This window comes from Peromyscus eremicus, chromosome 6 (assembly GCF_949786415.1).
Source record: "Peromyscus eremicus chromosome 6, PerEre_H2_v1, whole genome shotgun sequence".
In the NCBI taxonomy this organism is placed as follows: domain Eukaryota; kingdom Metazoa; phylum Chordata; class Mammalia; order Rodentia; family Cricetidae; genus Peromyscus; species Peromyscus eremicus.
This window is the reverse complement of record NC_081421.1, coordinates 27362370-27373906: the sequence shown is the minus strand read 5'-3', so window position 1 is coordinate 27373906 and position 11537 is coordinate 27362370.

The window sequence follows — 11537 nt, the reverse complement described above, 5'->3', positions numbered from 1 at the left end:
GTTTGGGAAGCCCCATTCCAATCAGAAGGCTGCTTTGTGGCAAGGAGTTAGAATAAGGGAAGTTAAACACATAACTTGCTTTCTGAGGAGACTGGGCCTGCTTCATGAAGTTCCACAATTGCGATAGCATTCCTGACCTTGCAAACTGACTCACCTCTCCTGAGGGGTACATTCATTTTGTGAATTTGTTAATGCAGTGAGTTAAATTTCACTCTGAGAAGAAAATAATTTTCTTTCTTTAAAGTGATTTTGCAGGGCCCAGGAGAGAGCACCTGCAAAGTATGAGGACCCTGGAACTCATATAAGAAAACTGGGGATGGTAGCGCTTACTTGTAATCCCAGTGCTGGGGAGGGGAGAGAGGTAATCCCTAGGGCCCCCTGGCCAGCCAGGATAGCCTCCTGTGCAAGTTTCAGATCAGCATGGGACCCTGTCTCAAAAACCAAGATGCATGACACCAGAAGAACCACACCCAAGACTGACCTCTGGCCTCCCCACTTGTGCGCACAGGGCACACGCATAAACAGAAAAGTAACTTTACCCCACCCCACACCTCTCTCTCTCCCTCCCCTTTTCTCCTCCTTTTTGTTGGTTTTACTAGTAATTCTTAGAAAGCCATCTCTATTAATCCATTCCCTGTTACTAATAACACAATACCACAGGCTGGTTTTCAGGTCAATGGGATGGTGGTACACACCTAATTTCAGCACTCAGGAGCAGGAGGCAGGAGTACTGTAGCAGCTTTGAGACCAGCGTGGTCCACAGAGCAAATTCTCAGCCAGGGGGAGGGAACTATTTTGTCTCATAGTTCCAGTCAAGAGCATCTGGTTGAGAAGATAGCCTTCTTGGTGGCAGAGTTCTCAGGCAATGCGGAATACTACATGGGAAGAGACTAGAGGACATACATGGTTCTCTGGTCTCTCTTTCTCTCCTTATGAAGCCATCAGTACCCAAACATGGGAGCTTGCATGCCTAGTGTCCAACAAAAGCCTAAACACCCCTCACAGGTTCTATAGACATTGTGGTGTTTTTCGTACCTCACAATGGCTTGAAACTCCACCTTGGGTTTTAGAGGGCATAAGTCCAGTACCGTCACATTTTTCATTTTTCTAAGTTACTGCATGGAGTAAGAGTTAGGAACATAGTTTTCGGTACTGAGGCAGTTAGTGCACAGTTACCCCACAGTGTGGTGCTGGGTCAGTTAGTGCACAGTTACCCCCACAGTGTGGTGCTGGGTCAGTTAGTGCACAGTTACCCCCACAGTGTGGTGCTGGGTTAGTTAGTGCACTCCATAGTGGTTCTGTAATACCCACTTTTCAAAGAAAACCCAAAGAAGATTAAATAAAACACAACACCCCATTCTTTTGCCTTTGGCATAGACTATAAAATATTTCAGGATATTCATATTTATTTTATTTTTAAGAGGTTTCATTTTTTATTTTTGTGTATATCTGTGTTTGTATGTATGTGTACATGCACACAGGTGACTGTGGATGCCAGAAGAGGCCATCAGAGCTGGAGTTTTAGGAACTGTTGGGATTCTGCCGCACTCCGGCTGCATGACTGCAAGGGGTCTTGTGTCTTATGTCATCAGTGCGCGCTGGTGATTGCGTGCTATGCACGCAGCTTGGTCATGCAATCTGCGCATGCTTGGCGTAGCTTGGTGAGCCCACCTGCGCATGTGCACAAGAATCCTCAAAGAGCCGGACATAGATCTCTCTCTCTCTCTCTCTCTCTCTCTCTCTCTCTCTCTCTCTCTCTCTCTCTCTCTCTCTCTCTCTCTTTCTCTCTCTCTCCTCTCTCTCTCTCTCTCTCCCTCTCTCCTCTCTCCTCTCTGCTCTCTGCACGTGCGTCTCCCCCAGGCCTGGTTCTTCTGGTCCCCTAAAGCTCTGATACTGGGTTTTGTCATGGCACGTAACCAGCACCACTTATCATTTTTAAATCCATCAGGAACCAAACTCAGTCCTCTGCAAGAGCAGCAAGTGCTTTTAGCTTCAAGCTCTCCCTCCAACCCTCATGCTTCTCCTTAAATGTAGGCATCTCCAAACCAAAGTTCCCCAATAGAGCTTCTTGCACTAATGGTGTGTCCTGTGCATTGTGCAGCGGAGCTGCTTGCCCCTGTGTGGTGTGGAACACTTGAAGTGTGTGATGAAGAGAATGCATTTTTCATTTTAATTCATTTAGATTCCAGTAGCTCTACTTGAGCAGCACAGCTCTCTCATTGTCCATCGGTTTCATCCGTGACAAGAGGCAAACGGCACCGGCACCGCTGAGGAGCAGCCACGTGGTAGGCTGGCTTGTCAAACACACTGGAGACCCTGCATTTGGTCCCCAGTGCCGGTTGGGGGAAGGAGCAAACAGAAGCATCATGTCGTTATGCCCGCCTTCCAGGTTTTTCTTGGGTCCTGGCCCCTTAGTTACTTAGGATTCTTCAGGATACAGATAGCAGAAAGTCACTTTGATTCAGTTTGAGGTAGCGGAAGCATCCAAGGGCACAAAATCAGCTCTACTTCTAGAATAAATGATATATCTCCACTTCATAAACACCCATGTTACCTGTCCCCTCTCTCCTGAACTCTGCCTCATTTGGTCACATTTGGCAAACTGGCTTACTACTTTCCCACCTCACAACAGCAAACATGGCCACCCAAAGCTCCTGAGATTTTATTTCCTCCACTCAACAGAGCAGCCAGGCGGAGGCTGCGCTTCTCAGTGTTCATTCCAGACACTTGTGACAAGGTACCGATGGCCTAGGGTGGCCTAGGTGTGCAGTCTTGCTCTGATTCCCCGAGACTCGGGACAAGATCAACTTTAGCTATATGAAGCTCTTTGTTTATGTCTATGTGGCTCAAGAGGGAAAGGGACCAGGTCAGAAATGGGGCTTGGGTAGAGAACCCCACGGGAGGTGAGCGCAGTGCTCACTCTGTCTCTTGTGACCTGGGCCTTCACTGAGTTCCCTTCCGAGTTGTATAGTGTGTCTCTCTAGTCTCCTTTGATGGAGGTTTCCTTATCTTGTGGTTCATTACAGCAGGACTCTGCTGCTAGGTGACTAACTCATCTGATACAGGCAGTAAACTACAGTGAAGAACTCAGTTCAGGAGCCCAAAACATCAGCTTCCTCACTGGCCTGCTTGAGCCAGATGTGGTGGCGCACACCTTTAACCCCAGCACTTGGGAGGCAGAGGGAGGCAGATTTGGAGGCCACTTTGGTCTATAGAGCAAGTTCTGGGACAGCCATGGTTATTACACAGAGAAACCCTGTCTTGAAAACAAAAACAAAATAGACCTACCTGGAATGGAGGATTAGAGACTAGTAATAAAAGTTAATATCAAAAACACTTATTTCCTTCTAATAAGCACATTTTCAGTTTAATCTGTATATCGATGAAACTGACATGTCTCTGGGCATTTGACATGTGTTAAAACGAAGTAAGACATGGACTGTTTCAGTGATCGTCAAGTCACAGAACAGAGTTACAGATCCTTTACAATCTTAATGTTTGACTATGTGAGTGCATGGTGTGTGTGCGGATGTGTGTGCCATGGCCATGTGAAGATGTCCGAGGACAGCCTTGAGGAGCTGGTCCTCCTTCGACCTTTATGTGGGTTCCAGAGATCAAACTCAAGTCAATGGGCTTGCATGGTACCAGCCCTGTAGCATTTTAAAAAATATCACCAAATTTATCCTGCCTATAATTCAGATATGAAAAACAAGGATAAACTATTATCATATTCAAGGTTAAGAATCTATCAAACTGTAGAGACCACGGAAAGGAACGGAGACCCACAGAGACCATGGAGACCCACAGAGATCCCTGGAAAGCCTCGGAGTCCCACAGAAACCACAGAGACCCACAGCCAATCATGGGACCCACCTTGGGGAACCCTGCTGAAGAGACAAAGGGAGGATTGTAGGAGCCAGAGGGGTCAAGGACACCACAAGAAAACCCATAGAATCAACTAACCTGGGCTCACAGGGGCTCACAGAGACTGAACCAACAACCAGGGAGCCTGCATGGGACTGACCTAGTCACTCTGCATGTATGTGACAGTTGTGTAGCTTGGTCTTCTTGTGGGACTCTTAACAATAGGAGCAGGGGCTGTCCCTAACACTTAGGCTCGCTCTTGGGAATCTATTCCTCATACTGGGTTGCCTTGCCCAGCCTTAATACAAGGGGAGGTACTTAGTCTTAAGGCAACTTGATATACCATGCTTTGTCGATACCCATGGGAGACCTGACCCTTTCTGAACAGAAACGGAGGAGGAGTGGATCTGGGGGAGGGGGGAGGGGAATGGGAGGGGAGAGGGAACGGGAAGAGAGGAGGGAGGGGAAACTGCAGTCAGGATGTAAAATGAATAAATAAATTTAAAAAAACCCAACAATTTATCAAACTGAATGATCTTGAGTACAACTCTGTGCCAATATCCAGCTCTGTAAAAATGTACTAATAGCTTCAGGTTCATAAGATTGTCAGGGCAATTAAATTTGTTACTGTATGTGAAGTGCTCAAAACAGAGCCTAGCAGAAGGAAACACCATGTAAGTGTTAACAATTAAATTATTTTTTTAATTTATGGTTTCTTAAACTTTAAGTTGTAATGTGTCGGTAATGAATGGAAATGCAAAGACACAAATGAAAAAGAACAATAATAAACCAAAAAACCAAACAACAAAAACACAAAAAAAAACCCACAAAGCATTTAATAAGTCAGGCAGAGTGGTTTACACTTGTAATTCTAGTTCTTGGAGTCAGAGGCAGGAGGATTATTGCAACTTCCAGGCAAGCCTAATCTACATAGCAAATTGCCTTCTAGCTGGGGCACCATAGTGAGACATTGCCTTTCATTTTTACTTAAAAATTTTAAAAATGATTTACTTTTGTTTTATGTGCATTAATGTTGTGCCTACATGTATATCTGTGTGAGGGTGTTGGGTCCCCTGGAACTGGAGTTACAGGCAATTGTGAGCTGCCACGTGGGTGCTGGGAATTGAACTCAGGTCCTCTGAAAGAACAGCCAGTGCTCTTAGCCATCTCCAGCCCTCATTTTAATTTTTAGTGAAAATCACTTTATTGTAAAAAAAAAAAAAAAAAAAAAACAACTTTCAGATAGAGTATCATATACGTAGATTAACTCAGCCCTTCAAACAAGCACTCACTTGAACCCAAGATCTATACATCCCAGTGAACATCTATACAGTTAGAAAAAATGCAAAAAGAAACACCAACCAACAAGTACATTGTGCATACTAAGGGTGCATATCACTGTGGGCGACTGTGTGGTTTGAAAGAAAATGGACCCCATGGGAAGTGGCACTAGTAGGAGGTGTGGCTTTGTTGGAGGAAGTATGTCACTGTGGGGGTGGGTTTTGAGGTCTCCTGTGCTGGAGCAACACTCAGTGTGGCATACAGTTGCTTCTTCTGCCTGTCGATCAAGATGTAGAACTCTCAGCTCCTTCTCCACACCATGTTGGCCTGCACGCTGCCATGCCATCTGCCATGACAATAATGGACTGAACCTCTGAACTGTAAGCCAGTCCCAATTAAATGTTTTCCTTTACAAGAGTTGTTGTGGTCATGATGTCTCTTCATAGCAACAGAAAACCTAAGACAGCTAAGAAACATGTGCCTAACCCATGAGTTTCAATATTTGTCTTTTTGCCTAATACGAATCAGTCTTTATCACTTATTTGAATATTCACTAAGGAGAGAGGGAATGAAAAACAGAAACGGCCCTGGTGCTGGTGAAATGCATATGGTCCTAACTCCTGTTTTGCCACTAATGAGTGGTTGAGTTTCAGGAGATGACCTAAACTCTCCCTCAACTTCCTTTTAGTTTAAGGAGTAAAGTTCTAGTACATATTGTAGAAGAATATGTGAAGCATTTTAAGTTACTTATTGAGTCCCGCTCCATGAACTAGAAAATATCTCTCCACCTTTAATCCCACCACTGGGGAGGTACAGGTAGGCAGATATCTGTGAGTTCAAGACCAGTCTGGTTTACAGAGCGAGTTCTAGGACAGTCAAGGCTACACAGAGAAACTCTGTCTTGAAAAACCAAAAAGAAGAAGAAGAAGAAGAAGAAGAAGAAGAAGAAGAAGAAGAAGAAGAAGAAGAAGAAAAAGAAGAGGAGGAGGAGGAGGAGGAGGAGGAGGAGAAGGAGGAAGAAAACATCTCTCAACCTACAGGTGGCATATTGTAATGTGGCAATGTTATGGGGCCAATTATGATCCCCCCTCTTTTTCAGATTTAAAAAAAAAACAGGAATAAATGTTTGATTTATGGGGCTGGGGAGATACTTAGGGTGATAAAGTGCTTTCCTTACAAACACAAAGACCTGAATTTGAACTCCAGAACCCGTCTAAAAACAAAACAAACAAATAAAAAACCAAACAAGAACAATAAAAAACCCAAAACACTGGTGTGGTGATGTGTGCTTTTGATCCTAGCATTGGGGAGGTAGCAGTCACAGGGTTCCTGGGGCAGCCTAGCCTAAGCAGTGAGCCCCAGGACAATGAAGAAACCCCCAAAACAAGGTGAATGGCATCTGAGGAAGGACACCTGAGGTTGACCTCAGGCTTCTACACACATGCACACACACACACACACACACACACACACACACACACACACACATACAGTTATGCAATCCCTGGAATTAACAATAGCTTGCATTTAATGTGACTGTTACACTAATTTTAGATTTTTTTTTTTTCAATTTAGAAATTGAGAAGTTGGAAGCTGGAGAAATGGCTCCATGGTCAAGAGCACTTGCTGTTCTTTCTAAGAGGACCTGGGTGTGCTTCCCAGCACCAACAGGCTGCTTACAACCATTTGCAACTCCAGTTCCAGAGGATTGATGCCCTCTTCCGGGTCCCTCAGGCACCAGGCTTGCATGTGATGCACAGATATACACGCAGGCAAAATACTCACACACATAGAATAATAAAATAAAATAAAATAAATTGAAAAGTCTAACATCTAGCAAGATTTTCTCTTTTTGGCTATTCCTTGTCTGTTTTCTCCTTCTTCCATTCAAGTTTATAATGTTTAGTTAAAACCTGGGGGGTCGGGGAGGGAAAGCCTGTTGTGCAGTGTTCAGGGAGAGGAGGCTAATGTTTTCATTGCTTGTTTGTTTTTAAGGCATGAAAGTAAGAACTGGGACCTTGTTAATCCCCCCGCTGACTTGGCGGATGGGAAGGAAGCCTGGGCAGTGACGGGAAGGGATTTCTCACTGCTGAGGACTGCAGCGCTGAAGAAACCTGGGTGAGAAGACTGCACAGGGAAACGATGGGAAGGGGAGGGTGCTGTGAGGAAGAAAAGCACACCATTCTCACAAGCCATCCTAACCAATCAATAAACGAAAGCTACAGGAAAAATGGACGAGATGGAAAAGAACATGGCGGAGGACCTCCCAGCACTGGCACTGCTATGAGCCATCTTTCCCGTGGGTTATGCTGTCGTTGGGGAGCAAGGAACAAGGAAGAGGAAGAAGGACTTGAGGCCACAGCTGACTTCTCTTTGGAAAAGAGCAGAAGGTATACATACATACACACAGACACACAGACAGACAGACAGACCAATATTTTTTTCTAGATAGGGTCTCTCTGTGTAGCCTTGGCTGTCCTGGAACTCGCTCTGTAGATCAGGCTAGCCTGTAGACCAGGCTGGCCTTGAACTCACAGAGATCTGCCTGCCCCTGTCTCCTGATTGCTGGGCTCAAAGGTGTGCACCACCACTACCCAGTACTGAAAGGTATATTTTTAAAAGCCAAATCACTGTTTATTGTTTTTAACATTTGACTTCTCTTCCACCACCATTATAAAAATAAAAATGATTTATGTCACACTCTTCCTTATCCTTTCTCACCTTTATATTCCTTTTAACTAATATTACTAGGTCATTGTCAATGTGGTGGGAGAGTGGGGGAGGGGAGAGGCATCAAGATTCTTATGGGAGAATGACAGAGTAGAGCTGGAAACCACAGATCTCTGGATACATAAAACAGGGTATTCAGGAGCCCTTGGCATTTGGAGAAGGCGGGTGCTATACGTAAATGACCTAAAAAGACATTTCCTTCCTCTCTAGCCCACTTCCATTTTGGGGATTGCTTTTCTCTTACTTAATCCTGTTTCCATTTCTATCAATACCCATGTGTGTCCCTGATCCAATTTTTTGCTCCTGAATACCAGATCCTGGAAGTCTCAGTGAGAGAGCACCTTTGGACTTAGAGCCTGGCCCATAGTTTCCATAGATAAGCATACTTGATCTTAGCTAAAAGGCCAAGAAAAACAATCATCAGTAAATAAGACAATGGGGAAGCATTTGCCCCAAACGATTAGGTCATTGTGAAGCAGGGAGAAGGGCTGTCCTCAAGTGTGAAGGGGACTTTCTGATTCAGGTGTGCACTACCTAGGTGTGAAGAGTCCTGGAATGCCCAGAGTCATACAAACCTTCCTTTGAGTTCTCGTCTCCCAAAGTCAAAGAATGAAATTCGCAGAGTAAGAAGAGCAAGTTTACAAGGTAGTTTTTATTACAGACAGAAGCTTAAAGAAGAAAGGGAACAGAGAGCAGAGCTCTGAGTAGCAAGTGCAGCCCAAGAGGCCACCCAAGAAAGGTTAGATTAGCTCGAGGGAGGCAAGGGGGGGAAACCCACTGAGATGCCTGTCTAAGGCTGCATGCTTGCTCGCTTGCACGCTTGCACACTTGCTCGCTTGCACGCCTGCTCGCTTGCTTCTTTTTTGCTCACGGCACAAACTAGACAAAAGAAATTTCCATTCAGATTGGTTAACGCTCTGAGCACAACATAGGCTGAGCCAATGAAGAGTCCATACCCTGACCTAGCCCGAGAGATTGGTGATCAGGTACTGTTCACACCTGTATGCTCAGTCTGGGAGAGGTCACAATTTGAGGCCCTCTTCTGTCCATCTCTGACTTGCTGTTGACCTTGACTCCTGGTCGTTACACTGACAGGCACTGCTAGTCTAACATTGCAGGTGTCCTTGATGGGGTCTGTTAGCGGTTTGACTATGCTCTTTTTGAAATGAATGATAAACGGCACTGGTAGTGGCACTGGTTACCGGCGGAAAGGTCACGGTCATGACAGAACCCCGTTACTTAGTAGCAGAGAGCTTTATTAGGAGGAGAGGGGGAATAAAAGGACCAGGCCTGGGGAGGAAAGAGAGAGAGAAAGATGGGGCAATGGGGAGAGAGAGCAGAGCAGAGAGAGGGTGGGGGTCTGCGTCTGGCATTTTTAAGGCGCAGATTGTGTGACCACGCTGCCCGCATGTAGTCTCCAGTGCCCAATGATGACATAAGACGCAAGACCCTGAACTGAGCATGTGTAGCTGGAGTAAGGGCAGAATTCTAACACTTCTCCCTCTTACTTACACGGCCAGCTTGCAGTTTATCATGGGCCTTTCCCTCCACTGTCTACAGATAGTTAACACTTATCACGGATACCAAGATGTGGCTGTAGTTCTCACTGGTTCGCTCCCATCAGCTCCTTCTCTACCTATGGCCTCTTTTCTGGAATCTTTCATATGATGTCGTCTGTACAGTTATCTGCATTAGAAGCAGGAATGCGTGAAAGGAAGACCGTGACTTGTGTATGTTCCTCAGGGGGCTTCAGGCAGGCGTGGCCGGAGCCAGCCAGCCTGTCAGCACTGGTCAGCCCTGCCCTTCCTCTTATCTGGTCAGCTTGGTTCTCTCCTACCCAGCTGTAAGCCTCTTATTTACCTTCCTCGGTGTTTCCAACCTCATTCTTTTAGCCCTAACATTCCTTCTAACCCTAAACTCTGTTTCTGCCATGAGAACAGGACAAAATTTGCTTTCACATTTGTAGCCTCTAGATTCTTAGTTTCCGTCACTACCAGACAGCCACAACCACTGATGAGGGGACTCTAAGGTCTCTAGTCCCAGGCCTCTTGGATCTTTTCTGTACTTGCTTCTACCTACTATCTAATGGGAGAGAACCAAACCCTGGGCAAGGCCCCACCCCACCATTTTGGATTCTCAGAACACTGGCATGTGGTCACCACGGTCTTGCTCAGCTCCAGCGGGCAGCCATGAAGGTAAGTGTGATCCATCTAATGGTTATTTACTGACCAGTACTTAACCTTTCAACACTGATGAAGACTACCAATATGTGTAACCATAATGCGCATTACCTCGTGGTACTTATTTCTTTCGTGTGTGGACATGTTCTCTTGTGTGCAGGTGCATGTGCATGTTCGTACACCTGCATGTAGAGGCTGGGGATTGGCAATGGGTGTCTTCTTCAGTGGTGGTTGAATAAGAAGAATGACCCTCATAGATTCATACATTTGAATGCTTAGTCACCAGGGAGTGGAACTGTCTGAAAGGATTAGAAGGATTAGGAGCTGTGGCCTTGTTAGAGGAAGTGTGTCACTAGGGGTGGGCCCGAGCCAGGTCCAGGATCTCCCACTCCGCCTGCCAATCAGGATGTAGCTCTCAACACTTCTCCAGCACCAGGCCTGCCATGCCTGTCGCCATGCTTCCCGCCATGATGACAATGGATTAAGCCGCAGAAACCATAAGCAAGCCCACAGTTCAATGCTTTCTTTTGTAAGGGCTGCCTTGGTCACGGTGTCTCCTCACAGTGATAGGACAGTGACTAAGACACCTTCCTTGATTATTTTCACCGTATTTTAGGAGAGCCTTGCCTGCATGTAGGCCTGTGTGTCACATGCATGCCAGGTGCTTCAGGAGGTGAGAAGAGGTCACCCGATGCCCCGGAAGTGGAGTTACAGACCACGGTGAGCCACTGTGTGGGCGCTAGGAACTACACTCAGGTCCTCTGTAAGAACAGGATGGCTCGGGTGAGTCTTCTCTCTAGACCCTCCACCTCACTTTTTGGGACAGGATTTCTTAGTGAGGCTGGAGCTTATGCATCCAGTTAGGCTGGGTGGCTGAGCTCCAGGATCTGCCTGTCTCTGCCCTCCCTCTGCTCTGGGGTTACAGATGAGCACTCCTGTGCCTGGTTTATACAGGTCCTGGGGAACCAAATGCAGAGTCTCATGCTTGTGTAGTAGACACTATACAAATGAGCTCTCTCCCCAACCCCATGACCTTTTCTAAGGCCTGTATTTTCTCTGTTCAGATCTGTTTCTGGAATAGTGAACCATCATCATTGGCTTTCAGTGTCTTTAATTAAAAATTTTTATTTTTCTTGAGATATGGTCTCTTTGTAGTGCAGGCTTGCCTCTCACTATGTAGCAGAGGATGGCTTTGAACTTCTGACCCTCCTGCCTCCACCTCCTGAGTGCTAGGGTCACCTGTTTATGCAGTACTATAGTTCAACCCAAGACTTGATGTGGGCCAGGCAAAAGCACTCTATTAACTGTGGCTACATCCACAGCTCTAATCTTACATTTATACATTTTATTGATAATTCTGAAAACCCTGAAGTAGTCTTCAAAGGTGTGATTTAGAAAAAGCCTACCCATCTGCTGCAGCAGAGCTATGTATGCAGACCGGCTGTGTTTCATTCCAAGCTGTACCTTTAGGCTAAGATCTTG